This window comes from Vicugna pacos, unplaced genomic scaffold (assembly GCF_048564905.1).
Source record: "Vicugna pacos unplaced genomic scaffold, VicPac4 scaffold_19, whole genome shotgun sequence".
Taxonomy (NCBI): domain Eukaryota; kingdom Metazoa; phylum Chordata; class Mammalia; order Artiodactyla; family Camelidae; genus Vicugna; species Vicugna pacos.
Window position 1 is genome coordinate 26,304,055 of NW_027328740.1, and position 16,344 is coordinate 26,320,398.

General features: G+C 45.6%; 1 long non-coding RNA gene across 1 annotated transcript; it reads left to right on the top strand.

The window, feature by feature from the left end:
• The first annotated feature begins 10,413 nt into the window (after nucleotides 1–10,413).
• LOC140693278 (uncharacterized) lies at nucleotides 10,414–15,362 on the top strand. The gene is made up of 3 exons (XR_012069001.1): nucleotides 10,414–10,536; nucleotides 13,723–13,795; nucleotides 15,169–15,362. It is a non-coding gene; the product is annotated as an uncharacterized lncRNA (long non-coding RNA).
• Nucleotides 15,363–16,344: the final 982 nt, after the last annotated feature.

A 16,344-nucleotide genomic window follows, 5' to 3' on the forward strand; every position in this document is an offset into this window, starting at 1 on the left:
AGCTTCCCATGGGCCTTTCTTCTTCCCTCTTTCCTTTTGTTCAGATCTGTATGCACTGTAGCAACGGAGGGAAGTGTGTCCATTTTCAGTTGAATGTTTCACACGTCTTTAAACTTTCTAACAGTTCACAGTACACAGAGACCCACTAAGGGAAACTATTGTTCCTGTAATATGGGCACACCCGCAATACATAGCCGTCGGTTGATTTCTGCTGAAACACCCACATTCACGGGACATCTATCCCTTTGTTTCAAGGGGGCTGGAATTCCTAGGAATGATACAATCCCCAATGTGCACTTTACTGCCTGTCTCTTTTGATCTTAGTACACTTTTGCGGAGCTACTTTTCCTTGTTATAGGCTTGTGCCATTTCTTCTCGACGTAGTGTAGAATATGGCATTCATTCATCCTGTTGGAAGACTTGCAAGTCTATATCACGGGCTAGGAATCCATTGGATTCCAAAGCGGCATTTGGGTTAGGTCACGATATGCTCCTATGAATCAATATTTACGAATATAAATGCACGCCTCTGATTTCCGAATACAGGTGTGCTGAGTACATTCAAGCCGCGATACTGGGTCGATGCGTACTGAATGATCCTTGACATCACCTTGAGTAATTTCTTTTGAATATTCATGTTACCCTACCCTTTTTGTGTTGTTTGTTTGTTTGATTCTTTCTTGGTCTGCTTCTCGTTTGTTTCGCAAACACGTCAGGCCATGCATCTCTCCGTTTGCTTCCAACAGAGAGTCATATAAGCTGACTCCCTTAAGATAGTGCTTCCAATCCCCTATGATTTCCTGCTTCCCTCTCCCATCTTTAGGGTTTTGATGTCCTCCTTGCCTTCTTCTTGTTTCTTCTTTTCCACTCATGCTCTTCTTGCATTTCCAATAAGGGTTTTCTTCTTTCCATTTCATCTTGCTGCTTATCCCTTCAGGGGAGAATTCTCAACCTTTCTTTTAGGATAAGTTTCGAACTGCTGAATTCTTTTAAGATTTGCAGGTCTGTGGCATTCTCTAGCTCTGCTGTTATTAGAAATGGTGGTCATGTGGCATAGGCTACCCTAGATGGCAGCATTTTGCCATTCAAGCTATGGTCTATGTCCTGGCACTCCTCCCTGTCCTGCAATATTGCTGCTGAGATAGCAGCTGAAACCCCTCTGGAGGATCTCTTGTGACTATGTTGCTTTCCTCCAGGTGCATTTTAAATCACTGGGATGCTCATGAACTTTGTTGATTTGGATCATACAGCTGCTGCTAAGTCTATTGGGATTCCACCTCTTTTGGACGCTGTGTACTTCCTGAATTCGCCTAGATGATTCTATCTTGGCTTTCAGCAAGTTTCAGTCTGATTTTTCTACACATCACTTTTCAAACATTGTTTGTTTCTTTATCTCTTGCTTTTCCATCTGGGACTCTTGCGAATTTTAGTCTTTCATGCCTTGTCTTCAACCAGGATTCAACAGCAATGTTTTCATTGGTTTGCACTTGCTTTCCTATGTGTGCTTCTGACCGAGGGATTTCTGTTCCCCTGTCTTCAAAGTCATTCACGCGTCCCTCTGCAATATCTCGTCTGCTTAGGACGGAATGTTAGCCCTGATATTTTCTCATCCACTGAGTTTTCCGATATTATTTGGCTCGTCTTTAGGCTTTCTCTTCCCCTTTTCTGGTATTCTGCCTTTTGTGATTCTGAGACACTGTTGTTCTTCAGTGTTTCCCTCACCTCCATTTTCAATACTTGCTCTGCAGAGCGTTTTGCAGTCTAGTTGTCTGAAAGCTTATCTTTAGGGCCTTCAATCTCTTGGGAACTGAAAATGGTACTTCCTTTTCCTTTTACTGTATTTCTTCAACTCTACTGGTCAGGTAATTTCAGGTATCTATGTAGACTTCTAGGGCTTGGTTAAGTGAAAACTTTAGACTCTTGGCTCTACACAATTGCATGGGATTTCTGTGAGGACAAATTTTCCTAGACATTGATGCCATGTCCTGTTCCTGTGTGTGTTGTCTGGTCTACGTCCAATTGCTGGTGTTGCCTTTGTTGTGATGAACACCCCATACTATTTCGATTAGGATAACCTCATTTTGATTACGCTTATCTCACAAATCTGGAAGAGCACAGGACACTTCCTCTGGTGGAAATGGAGCTTCTAAAGGTTCTCAGCTCTGCATTCTACTCTATGTTATTTTGGAGTGTTTCCAGAAGAGCAGAGTGTGAGTGCGCTTGTGCTTTGTAGTGCCACGGGAATGTCCCACTGAAACCAGTTCTTCCAAGAGCTTCTCTGTCTACAGAAACACCAGTGGAAGCATATCTATGGATGTCACACATCAGGGCCTGCTGGAATGATCCCGCAGCCCGAACTTGGTGTCCTCGCTGCCGAACCGTGCCGGTGCCATCCAAAATGTAGCATCCGCTTTTGAGAGATAAACTGAAGGAAATCCTTCCTCTTCTCACGCTGTGGTCTTGGACCACACTTCCTTGTCCTCTCATCCTTGTGGCACAGGTGCACGAAGGCAACCACAGAGCTGTTGCACATCCTGTGCCTCAAACCAAACCATAATCACAGCCCAGGTTATGAATGTAGCAGATCCTAAGGCTTTTCATTCTGAATTCAAACCCAAGGCCCCTGGATCCCTCAGACCCGATGCACAATATCTCTCATTCAGCCCCACACATGCTCTATTGGCAAAATGCCAAATTGGTCTCTGGTCCTGCAGATGCACTGGGTGTGGCCATGGGAAAGATCGATAATTTCAACTGCGCGCGCCAGGGTGGTTGCTTGCTCATTGGGGTCACAGGTCGGTTTGCTCTCTTGATAGGACCCACCACATCCCACAACGCACTCCAGATCCCTGAGACTCAGCGTGTGCCATCATCCGTAGCCCTATCCCTCCCTGAAAGCTGCCTCTGCTACCTCAAATTTGGCAGCTCGGAGCTTGGTCTCAGAATCAACTGTGGGGATATTTTGCACTGGATTCTTTGAGTTCTGTCAGCCAAGCATCTGCTGTGCACTCTTCTAACACTCAGCGCATCACCTTCAGTCCCATGTCTCCTGTCCACTTGAGAGTGTGCGTCCAAGTTAAAGAGAGTTTCACCTTTACTGCTCCATCAACAGGGCTCAGACCATGCACTGGTATCCATTCCCTGCTTTTCCTTCTCCTGCTTCCAGGTGTTCTGAGGCCTCATCCTGTCTTTGGAAGTAACAGACCTCTCTTCGGCAAGTGTCCTGTGCCAAGGGCTGGGTGAGTGGATGTTTCCATTGCTGTGTTCATGGGAGCGAGTGAGCGCAGGTTGCACTGCTTCTCTGTCAACTGGGCTTCGATGAATCAACACTTTCCAGATACATTTCACAGAAATGTGATTTTTTTTTATCTCTTTGTTTCTATACAGCCGTGGTGGGAGGGATTGTCCGAAGACTCCATTGTGACATTGTGTTGATCTCTCATTTGCAGTCTTTAAAAATTTAATAGAATTTATATAAATGTTTTGGGAGTTATACGAAAATGAAGTTAGTTTCTGAAACATACTAAATCGACCTAGAAGCCAGACTTGTCAATTTCGGTAACATTTTGTCAGCTCTAAGGAAAACATAGACAGATAGAATGCAAACTAGCAGTCCGAACTGTTAAAGGGGTTATGTCAAGTCTTTACTGTGGAAGCCTCCGAAACCAACAGGAACCATGAAATAACTAATGGAAACATGAAATAACCCCCAAGCTTGGATTCACTTGTGCATGTGGTGCCCTTTACTCCCGATGACACCTACTGGTCAATGTTGGCATTTCAAGGTGTAACATCCCTCTCAAGGAAAATACAAGAGGAAACGAACTAAATATATACATTTAGCTTTGAATCCAAAGAACCTAGAGGCATTATAGCTATGAGAACCCTGCTGCAGCTATGCTAGGCTACTGAGAACCAAGTGTTCTTCTATCAGTGATGAGAACGCTTAATCATCCGATCATGTTGGGTAAAGCACTTGAATGCAACCAAGTCTGCACCCCCATGATAGATTGCCCCCGGGGGCTTGACTCAATTGAAAGACGGTCCACATAAGCTGTGTCTTTCATGTCATTGGCGACTTTTACAGTTCAGTTCACTATCTGACTTCTAATATTTACCTAGACTGTCTTGAAAAATGGAGGCCTAATACATATTCAAGTTCAGTCAAGGATTCCCCTCACTTACCACACTCCCTTCACCCCAGAGAAGACATAAACCCAGCATTTGCTGAATCTAGCGGAAGGCCATCGTTTCTTTGTGGGAGCTAAGTATTCAATTCCTATCTATTTCATACGAGAGTATTTGACCTTTATGGGGTTCCCTGTTGTTCACAGAGGATGAAGCTAGAGGAACTCTGATTCTAGGAGGGGCTTGCTCTTCTCTTACTGGCTTCATTGCAGCTCAGGTACTGATCCCTCAAAATGGATGCCTGAGTGGAGGGGAGGGAAGAGCAAGTGCTTGATAGCTAGGCCCAAACCTGGGAAAAGGCTTACCTGGGCTTGGTGCACTTTGATCTGAATGGCTTGGAATTGCCCCTTGGGTCGTGTGGATTATCTGACCTCTTTCAAGAACATGAGCGTTTTTATCATCTCTGCCAGCTCTTCTCTTTAGACGTCAGGGATCTTGGACCCGTTCTTGGAGCAGAGAATTGAGGAACTTCCTCCAGTCCACGGTGGCCCTCCGTAGGTTTCTGCTAGTATCAGCGAGGTTCAATATGTCTCATGAATGCCTTTCGAGCCTGCTATCCTCTACAGCTGTCTCCAGGCCAGTATTCTCTATTGTAGCAGAACATCTCTCATCAATGTGTTCTCATCTCTCCTCAATCCGTGCAGCCACATTTTCGGCCAGCTTCTCTTCGTGTCTCCCATAAAGTCGACTTCAACAAGACTGGGCAAGTCTGAAAGGACCTCGGAGCCTCTCCAGTAAGCTGAAGACAGGCAGATCTTCCACTGTCTGCCCTTTCAGGTTCTGGAAACTGACCCGTGAACTCAGGTCTTTGGGCAGCAGCAGTATCTCGAACTGACACAGCTTCCCGGACCAAAGACCTAAGCCAAGCTCCACAGAGGGCGGCAGCCCCTCCATCGCACTGATCCACCCACAGAACTCTGCCCGGTTACCTAGGATCCACCAGCCACAACAAGCCTCGCGGTACACACCATCATTCCACCTGGAATCCAACCGCTAACTGCCATCCCCAATGGCTGCTGCATCTTGTCAGTGTTGGGGGAGGGGCTGCATCCGACGAGAGGTTCCTAAGGTAAATGTGATTCTACCCACTAGCTTCCCATGGGCCTTTCTTCTTCCCTCTTTCCTTTTGTTCAGATCTGTATGCACTGTAGCAACGGAGGGAAGTGTGTCCATTTTCAGTTGAATGTTTCACACGTCTTTAAACTTTCTAACAGTTCACAGTACACAGAGACCCAATAAGGGAAACTATTGTTCCTGTAATATGGGCACACCCGCAATACATAGCCGTCGGTTGATTTCTCCTGAAACACCCGCATTCACGGGACATCTATCCCTTTGTTTCAAGGGGGCTGGAATTCCTAGGAATGATACAATCCCCAATGTGCACTTTACTGCCTGTCTCTTTTGATCTTAGTACACTTTTGCGGAGCTTGTTTTCCTTGTTATAGGCTTGTGCCATTTCTTCTCGACGTAGTGTAGAAGATGGCATTCATTCATCCTGTTGGAAGACTTGCAAGTCTATATCACGGGGTAGGAAACCATTGGATTCCAAATCGGCATTTGGGTTAGGTCACGATATGCTCCTATGAATCAATATTTACGAATATAAATGCACGCCTCTGATTTCCGAATACAGGTGTGCTGAGTACATTCAAGCCGCGATACTGGGTCGATGCGTACTGAATGATCCTTGACATCACCTTGAGTAATTTCTTTTGAATATTCATGTTACCCTACCCTTTTTGTGTTGTTTGTTTGTTTGATTCTTTCTTGGTCTGCTTCTCGTTTGTTTCGCAAACACATCAGGCCATGCATCTCTCCGTTTGCTTCCAACAGAGAGTCATATAAGCTGACTCCCTTAAGATAGTGCTTCCAGTCCCCTATGATTTCCTGCTTCCCTCTCCCATCTTTAGGGTTTTGATGTCCTCCTTGCCTTCTTCTTGTTTCTTCTTTTCCACTCATGCTCTTCTTGCATTTCCAATAAGGGTTTTCTTCTTTCCATTTCATCTTGCTGATTATCCCTTCAGGGGAGAATTCTCAACCTTTCTTTTAGGATAAGTTTTGAACTGCTGAATTCTTTTAAGATTCGCAGGTCTGTGGCATTCTCTAGCTCTGCTGTTATTTGAAATGGTGGTCATGTGGCATAGGCTACCCTAGATGGCAGCATTTTGCCATTCAAGCTATGGTCTATGTCCTGGCACTCCTCCCTGTCCTGCAATATTGCTGCTGAGATAGCAGCTGAAACCACTCTGGAGGTTCCCTTGTGACTATGTTGCTTTCCTCCAGGTGCATTTTAAATCACTGGGATGCTCATGAATTCTGTTGATTTTTATCATACAGCTGCTGCTAAGTCTATTGGGATTCCACCTCTTTTGGACGCTGTGTACTTCCTGAATTCGCCTAGATGATTCTATCTTGGCTTTCAGCAAGTTTCAGTCTGATTTTTCTACACATCACTTTTCAAACATTGTTTGTTTCTTTATCTCTTGCTTTTCCATCTGGGACTCTTGCGAATTTTAGTCTTTCATGCCTTGTCTTCAACCAGGATTCAACAGCAATGTTTTCATTGGTTTGCACTTGCTTTCCTATGTGTGCTTCTGACCGAGGGATTTCTGTTCCCCTGTCTTCAAAGTCATTCACGCGTCCCTCTGCAATATCTCGTCTGCTTAGGACGGAATGTTAGCCCTGATATTTTCTCATCCACTGAGTTTTCCGATATTATTTGGCTCGTCTTTAGGCTTTCTCTTCCCCTTTTCTGGTATTCTGCCTTTTGTGATTCTGAGACACTGTTGTTCTTCAGTGTTTCCCTCACCTCCATTTTCAATACTTGCTCTGGAGAGCGTTTTGCAGTCTAGTTGTCTGAAAGCTTATCTTTAGGGCCTTCAATCTCTTGGGAACTGAAAATGGTACTTCCTTTTCCTTTTACTGTATTTCTTCAGCTCTACTGGTCAGGTAATTTCAGGTATCTAATGTAGACTTCTAGGGCTTGGTTAAGTGAAAACTTTAGACTCTTGGCTCTACACAATTGCATGGGATTTCTGTGAGGACAAATATTCCTAGACATTGATGCCATGTCCTGTTCCTGTGTGTGTTGTCTGGTCTATCTCCAATTGCTGGTGTTGCCTTGTTGTGATGAACACCCCATACTATTTCGATTAGGATAACCTCATTTTGATTACGCTTATCTCACAAATCTGAAAGAGCACAGGACACTTCCTCTGGTGGAAATGGAGCTTCTAAAGGTTCTCAGCTCTGCATTCTACTCTATGTTATTTTGGAGTGTTTCCAGAAGAGCAGAGTGTGAGTGCGATTGTGCTTTGTAGTGCCACGGGAATGTCCCACTGAAACCAGTTCTTCCAAGAGCTTCTCTTTCTACAGAAACACCAGTGGAAGCATATCTATGGATGTCACACATCAGGGCCTGCTGGAATGATCCCGCAGCCCGAACTTGGTTTCCGCGCTGCTGAACCGTGCCGGTGCCATCCAAAATGTAGCATCCGCTTTTGAGAGATAAACTGAAGGAAATCCTTCCTCTTCTCACGCTGTGGTCTTGGACCACACTTCCTTGTCCTCTCATCCTTGTGGCACGGGTGCACGAAGGCAACCACAGAGCTGTTGCACATCCTGTGCCTCAAACAAACCATAATCACAGCCCAGGTTATGAATGTAGCAGATCCTAAGGCTTTTCATTCTGAATTCAATCCCAAGGCCCCCTGGATCCCTCAGACCCGATGCACAATATCTCTGATTCAGCCCCACACATGCTCTATTCGCAAAATGCCAAATTGGTCTCTGGTCCTGCAGATGCACTTGGTGTGGCCATGGGACATATCGATAATTTCAACTGCGCGCGCCAGTGTTGTTTCTTGCTCATTGGGGTCACAGGTCGAGTTGCTCTCTTGATATGACCCACCACATCCAACAACGCACTCCAGATCCCTGAGACTCAGCGTGTGCCATCATCCGTAGCCCTATCCCTCCCTAAACGCTGCCTCTGCTACCTCAAATTTGGCAGCTCGGATCTCGGTCTCAGAATCAACTGTGGGGATATTTTGCACTGGATTCTTTGAGTTCTGTCAGCCAAGCATCTGCTGTGCACTCTTCTAACACTCAGCGCATCACCTTCAATCCCATGTCTCCTGTCCGCTTGAGAGTGTGCGTCCAAGTTAAAGAGAGTTTCACCTTTACTGCTCCATCAACAGGGCTCAGACCATGCACTGGTATCCATTCCCTGCTTTTCCTTCTCCTGCTTCCAGGTGTTCTGAGGCCTCATCCTGTCTTTGGAAGTAACAGACCTCTCTTCGGCAAGTGTCCTGTGCCAAGGGCTGTGTGAGTGGATGTTTCCATTGCTGTGTTCATGGGAGCGAGTGAGCGCAGGTTGCACTGCTTCTCTGTCAACTGGGCATCGATGAATCAACACTTTCCAGATACATTTCACAGAAATGTGATTTTTTTTTATCTCTTGGTTTCTATACAGCCGTGGTGGGAGGGATTGTCCGAAGACTCCAGTTGTGACATTGTGTTGATCTCTCATTTGCAGGCTTTAAAAATTTAATAGAATTTATATAAATGTTTTGGGAGTTATACGAAAATGAAGTTAGTTTCTGAAACATGCTAAATCGACCTAGAAGCCAGACTTGTCAATTTCGGTAACATTTTGTCAGCTCTAAGGAAAACATAGACAGATAGAATGCAAACTAGCAGTCCGAACTGTTAAAGGGGTCATGTCAACTCTTTACTGTGGAAGCCTCCGAAACCACCAGGACCCATGAAATAACTAATGGAAACATGAAATAACCCCCAAGCTTGGATTCACTTGTGCATGTGGTGCCCTTTACTCCCGATGACACCTACTGGTCAATGTTGGCATTTCAAGGTGCAACATCCCTCTGAAGGAAAATACAAGAGAAAACGAACTAAATATATACATTTCGCTTTGAATCCAAAGAACCTAGAGGCATTATAGCTATGAGAACCCTGCTGCAGCTCTGCTAGTCTACTGAGAACCAGGTGTTCTTCTATCAGTGATGAGAACGCTTAATCATCCGATCATGTTGGGTAAAGCACTTGAATGCAACCAAGTCTGCACCCCCATGATAGATTGCACCCGGGGGCTTGACTCAATTGAAAGACGGTCCACATAAGCTGTGTCTTTCATGTCATTGGCGACTTTTACAGTTCAGTTCACTATCTGACTTCTAATATTTACCTAGACTGTCTTGAAAAACGGAGGCCTAATACATATTCAAGTTCAGTCAAGGATTCCCCTCACTTACCACAATCCCTTCACCCCAGAGAAGACATAAACTCAGCATTTGCTGAATCTAGTGGAAGGCCATCGTTTCTTGGTGGGAGCTAAGTATTCAATTCCTATCTATTTCATACGAGAGTATTTGACCTTTATGGGGTTCCCTGTTGTTCACAGAGGATGAAGCTAGAGGAACTCTGATTCTAGGAGGGGCTTGCTCTTCTCTTACTGGCTTCATTGCAGCTCAGGGACTGATCCCTCAAATTGGATGCCTGAGTGGAGGGGAGGGAAGAGCAAGTGCTTGATAGCTAGGCCCAAACCTGGGAAAAGGCTTACCTGGGCTTGGTGCACTTTGATCTGAATGGCTTGGAATTGCCCCTTGGGTCGTGTGCATTATCTGACCTCTTTCAAGAACATGAGCGTTTTTATCATCTCTGCCATCTCTTCTCTTTAGACGTCAGGGATCTTGGACCCGTTCTTGGAGCAGAGAATTGAGGAACTTCCTCCAGTCCACGGTGGCCCTCCGTAAGTTTCTGCTAGTATCAGCGAGGTTCAATATGTCTCATGAATGCCTTTCGAGCCTGCTATCCTCTCCAGCTGTCTCCAGGCCAGTATTCTCTATTGTAGCAGAACATCTCTCATCAATGTGTTCGCATCTCTCCTCAATCCGTGCAGCCATATTTTCGGCCAGCTTCTCTTCGTGTCTCCCATAAAGTCGACTTCAACAGGACTGGGCAAGTCTGAAAGGACCTCGGAGCCTCTCCAGTAAGCTGAAGACAGGCAGATCTTCCACTGTCTGCCCTTTCAGGTTCTGGAAACTGACCCGTGAACTCAGGTCTTTGGGCAGCAGCAGTATCTCGAACTGACACAGCTTCCCGGACCAAAGACCTAAGCCAAGCTCCACAGAGGGCGGCAGCCCCTCCATCGCACTGATCCACCCACAGAACTCTGCCCGGTTACCTAGGATCCACCAGCCACAACAAGCCTCGTGGTACACACCAACATTCCACCTGGAATCCAACCGCTAACTGCCATCCCCAGTGGCTGCTGCATCTTGTCAGTGTTGGGGGAGGGGCTGCATCCAACGAGAGGTTCCTAAGGTAAATGTGATTCTACCCACTAGCGTCCCATGGGCCTTTGTTCTTCCCTCTTTCCTTTGTTCAGATCTGTATGCACTGTAGCAACGGAGGGAAGTGTGTCCATTTTCAGTTGAATGTTTCACACGTCTTTAAACTTTCTAACAGTTCACAGTACACAGAGACCCACTAAGGGAAACTATTGTTCCTGTAATATGGGCACACCCGCAATACATAGCCGTCGGTTGATTTCTGCTGAAACACCCGCATTCACGGGACATCTATCCATTTGTTTCAAGGGGGCTGAAATTCCTAGGAATGATACAATCCCCAATGTGCACTTTACTGCCTGTCTCTTTTGATCTTAGTACACTTTTGCGGAGCTACTTTTCCTTGTTATAGGCTTGTGCCATTTCTTCTCGACGTAGTGTAGAATATGGCATTCATTCATCCTGTTGGAAGACTTGCAAGTCTATATCACGGGCTAGGAATCCATTGGATTCCAAAGCGGCATTTGGGTTAGGTCACGATATGCTCATATGAATCAATATTTACGAATATAAATGCACGCCTCTGATTTCCGAATACAGGTGTGCTGAGTACATTCAAGCCGCGATACTGGGTCGATGCGTACTGAATGATCCTTGACATCACCTTGAGTAATTTCTTTTGAATATTCATGTTACCCTACCCTTTTTGTGTTGTTTGTTTGTTTGATTCTTTCTTGGTCTGCTTCTCGTTTGTTTCGCAAACACGTCAGGCCATGCATCTCTCCGTTTGCTTCCAACAGAGAGTCATATAAGCTGACTCCCTTAAGATAGTGCTTCCAATCCCCTATGATTTCCTGCTTCCCTCTCCCATCTTTAGGGTTTTGATGTCCTCCTTGCCTTCTTCTTGTTTCTTCTTTTCCACTCATGCTCTTCTTGCATTTCCAATAAGGGTTTTCTTCTTTCCATTTCATCTTGCTGCTTATCCCTTCAGGGGAGAATTCTCAACCTTTCTTTTAGGATAAGTTTCGAACTGCTGAATTCTTTTAAGATTTGCAGGTCTGTGGCATTCTCTAGCTCTGCTGTTATTAGAAATGGTGGTCATGTGGCATAGGCTACCCTAGAAGGCAGCATTTTGCCATTCAAGCTATGGTCTATGTCCTGGCACTCCTCCCTGTCCTGCAATATTGCTGCTGAGATAGCAGCTGAAACCCCTCTGGAGGATCTCTTGTGACTATGTTGCTTTCCTCCAGGTGCATTTTAAATCACTGGGATGCTCATGAACTTTGTTGATTTGGATCATACAGCTGCTGCTAAGTCTATTGGGATTCCACCTCTTTTGGACGCTGTGTACTTCCTGAATTCGCCTAGATGATTCTATCTTGGCTTTCAGCAAGTTTCAGTCTGATTTTTCTACACATCACTTTTCAAACATTGTTTGTTTCTTTATCTCTTGCTTTTCCATCTGGGACTCTTGCGAATTTTAGTCTTTCATGCCTTGTCTTCAACCAGGATTCAACAGCAATGTTTTCATTGGTTTGCACTTGCTTTCCTATGTGTGCTTCTGACCGAGGGATTTCTGTTCCCCTGTCTTCAAAGTCATTCACGCGTCCCTCTGCAATATCTCGTCTGCTTAGGACGGAATGTTAGCCCTGATATTTTCTCATCCACTGAGTTTTCCGATATTATTTGGCTCGTCTTTAGGCTTTCTCTTCCCCTTTTCTGGTATTCTGCCTTTTGTGATTCTGAGACACTGTTGTTCTTCAGTGTTTCCCTCACCTCCATTTTCAATACTTGCTCTGGAGAGCGTTTTGCAGTCTAGTTGTCTGAAAGCTTATCTTTAGGGCCTTCAATCTCTTGGGAACTGAAAATGGTACTTCCTTTTCCTTTTACTGTATTTCTTCATCTCTACTGGTCAGGTAATTTCAGGTATCTATGTAGACTTCTAGGGCTTGGTTAAGTGAAAACTTTAGACTCTTGGCTCTACACAATTGCATGGGATTTCTGTGAGGACAAATTTTCCTAGACATTGATGCCATGTCCTGTTTCTGTGTGTGTTGTCTGATCTACGTCCAATTGCTGGTGTTGCCTTTGTTGTGATGAACACCCCATACTATTTCGATTAGGATAACCTCATTTTGATTACGCTTATCTCACAAATCTGGAAGAGCACAGGACACTTCCTCTGGTGGAAATGGAGCTTCTAAAGGTTCTCAGCTCTGCATTCTACTCTATGTTATTTTGGAGTGTTTCCAGAAGAGCAGAGTGTGAGTGCGCTTGTGCTTTGTAGTGCCACGGGAATGTCCCACTGAAACCAGTTCTTCCAAGAGCTTCTCTGTCTACAGAAACACCAGTGGAAGCATATCTATGGATGTCACACATCAGGGCCTGCTGGAATGATCCCGCAGCCCGAACTTGGTGTCCTCGCTGCCGAACCGTGCCGGTGCCATCCAAAATGTAGCATCCGCTTTTGAGAGATAAACTGAAGGAAATCCTTCCTCTTCTCACGCTGTGGTCTTGGACCACACTTCCTTGTCCTCTCATCCTTGTGGCACAGGTGCACGAAGGCAACCACAGAGCTGTTGCACATCCTGTGCCTCAAACCAAACCATAATCACAGCCCAGGTTATGAATGTAGCAGATCCTAAGGCTTTTCATTCTGAATTCAAACCCAAGGCCCCTGGATCCCTCAGACCCGATGCACAATATCTCTCATTCAGCCCCACACATGCTCTATTGGCAAAATGCCAAATTGGTCTCTGGTCCTGCAGATGCACTGGGTGTGGCCATGGGACAGATCGATAATTTCAACTGCGCGCGCCAGGGTGGTTGCTTGCTCATTGGGGTCACAGGTCGGTTTGCTCTCTTGATAGGACCCACCACATCCCACAACACACTCCAGATCCCTGAGACTCAGCGTGTGCCATCATCCGTAGCCCTATCCCTCCCTGAAAGCTGCCTCTGCTACCTCAAATTTGGCAGCTCGTAGCTTGGTCTCAGAATCAACTGTGGGGATATTTTGCACTGGATTCTTTGAGTTCTGTCAGCCAAGCATCTGCTGTGCACTCTTCTAACACTCAGCGCATCACCTTCAGTCCCATGTCTCCTGTCCGCTTGAGAGTGTGCGTCCAAGTTAAAGAGAGTTTCACCTTTACTGCTCCATCAACAGGGCTCAGACCATGCACTGGTATCCATTCCCTGCTTTTCCTTCTCCTGCTTCCAGGTGTTCTGAGGCCTCATCCTGTCTTTGGAAGTAACAGACCTCTCTTCGGCAAGTGTCCTGTGCCAAGGGCTGGGTGAGTGGATGTTTCCATTGCTGTGTTCATGGGAGCGAGTGAGCGCAGGTTGCACTGCTTCTCTGTCAACTGGGCTTCGATGAATCAACACTTTCCAGATACATTTCACAGAAATGTGATTTTTTTTTATCTCTTTGTTTCTATACAGCCGTGGTGGGAGGGATTGTCCGAAGACTCCAGTTGTGACATTGTGTTGATCTCTCATTTGCAGTCTTTAAAAATTTAATAGAATTTATATAAATGTTTTGGGAGTTATACGAAAATGAAGTTAGTTTCTGAAACATACTAAATCGACCTAGAAGCCAGACTTGTCAATTTCGGTAACATTTTGTCAGCTCTAAGGAAAACATAGACAGATAGAATGCAAACTAGCAGTCCGAACTGTTAAAGGGGTCATGTCAAGTCTTTACTGTGGAAGCCTCCGAAACCAACAGGAACCATGAAATAACTAATGGAAACATGAAATAACCCCCAAGCTTGGATTCACTTGTGCATGTGGTGCCCTTTACTCCCGATGACACCTACTGGTCAATGTTGGCATTTCAAGGTGTAACATCCCTCTCAAGGAAAATACAAGAGGAAACGAACTAAATATATACATTTAGCTTTGAATCCAAAGAACCTAGAGGCATTATAGCTATGAGAACCCTGCTGCAGCTCTGCTAGGCTACTGAGAACCAAGTGTTCTTCTATCAGTGATGAGAACGCTTAATCATCCGATCATGTTGGGTAAAGCACTTGAATGCAACCAAGTCTGCACCCCCATGATAGATTGCCCCCGGGGGCTTGACTCAATTGAAAGACGGTCCACATAAGCTGTGTCTTTCATGTCATTGGCGACTTTTACAGTTCCGTTCACTATCTGACTTCTAATATTTACCTAGACTGTCTTGAAAAATGGAGGCCTAATACATATTCAAGTTCAGTCAAGGATTCCCCTCACTTACCACACTCCCTTCACCCCAGAGAAGACATAAACCCAGCATTTGCTGAATCTAGCGGAAGGCCATCGTTTCTTTGTGGGAGCTAAGTATTCAATTCCTATCTATTTCATACGAGAGTATTTGACCTTTATGGGGTTCCCTGTTGTTCACAGAGGATGAAGCTAGAGGAACTCTGATTCTAGGAGGGGCTTGCTCTTCTCTTACTGGCTTCATTGCAGCTCAGGTACTGATCCCTCAAAATGGATGCCTGAGTGGAGGGGAGGGAAGAGCAAGTGCTTGATAGCTAGGCCCAAACCTGGGAAAAGGCTTACCTGGGCTTGGTGCACTTTGATCTGAATGGCTTGGAATTGCCCCTTGGGTCGTGTGGATTATCTGACCTCTTTCAAGAACATGAGCGTTTTTATCATCTCTGCCAGCTCTTCTCTTTAGACGTCAGGGATCTTGGACCCGTTCTTGGAGCAGAGAATTGAGGAACTTCCTCCAGTCCACGGTGGCCCTCCATAGGTTTCTGCTAGTATCAGCGAGGTTCAATATGTCTCATGAATGCCTTTCGAGCCTGCTATCCTCTACAGCTGTCTCCAGGCCAGTATTCTCTATTGTAGCAGAACATCTCTCATCAATGTGTTCTCATCTCTCCTCAATCCGTGCAGCCACATTTTCGGCCAGCTTCTCTTCGTGTCTCCCATAAAGTCGACTTCAACAAGACTGGGCAAGTCTGAAAGGACCTCGGAGCCTCTCCAGTAAGCTGAAGACAGGCAGATCTTCCACTGTCTGCCCTTTCAGGTTCTGGAAACTGACCCGTGAACTCAGGTCTTTGGGCAGCAGCAGTATCTCGAACTGACACAGCTTCCCGGACCAAAGACCTAAGCCAAGCTCCACAGAGGGCGGCAGCCCCTCCATCGCACTGATCCACCCACAGAACTCTGCCCGGTTACCTAGGATCCACCAGCCACAACAAGCCTCGCGGTACACACCATCATTCCACCTGGAATCCAACCGCTAACTGCCATCCCCAATGGCTGCTGCATCTTGTCAGTGTTGGGGGAGGGGCTGCATCCGACGAGAGGTTCCTAAGGTAAATGTGATTCTACCCACTAGCTTCCCATGGGCCTTTGTTCTTCCCTCTTTCCTTTTGTTCAGATCTGTATGCACTGTAGCAACGGAGGGAAGTGTGTCCATTTTCAGTTGAATGTTTCACACGTCTTTAAACTTTCTAACAGTTCACAGTACACAGAGACCCAATAAGGGAAACTATTGTTCCTGTAATATGGGCACACCCGCAATACATAGCCGTCGGTTGATTTCTGCTGAAACACCCGCATTCACGGGACATCTATCCCTTTGTTTCAAGGGGGCTGGAATTCCTAGGAATGATACAATCCCCAATGTGCACTTTACTGCCTGTCTCTTTTGAACTTAGTACACTTTTGCAGAGCTACTTTTCCTTGTTATAGGCTTGTGCCATTTCTTCTCGACGTAGTGTAGAATATGGCATTCATTCATCCTGTTGGAAGACTTGCAAGTCTATATCACGGGGTAGGAAACCATTGGATTCCAAATCGACATTTGGGTTAGGTCACGATATGCTCATATGAATCAATATTT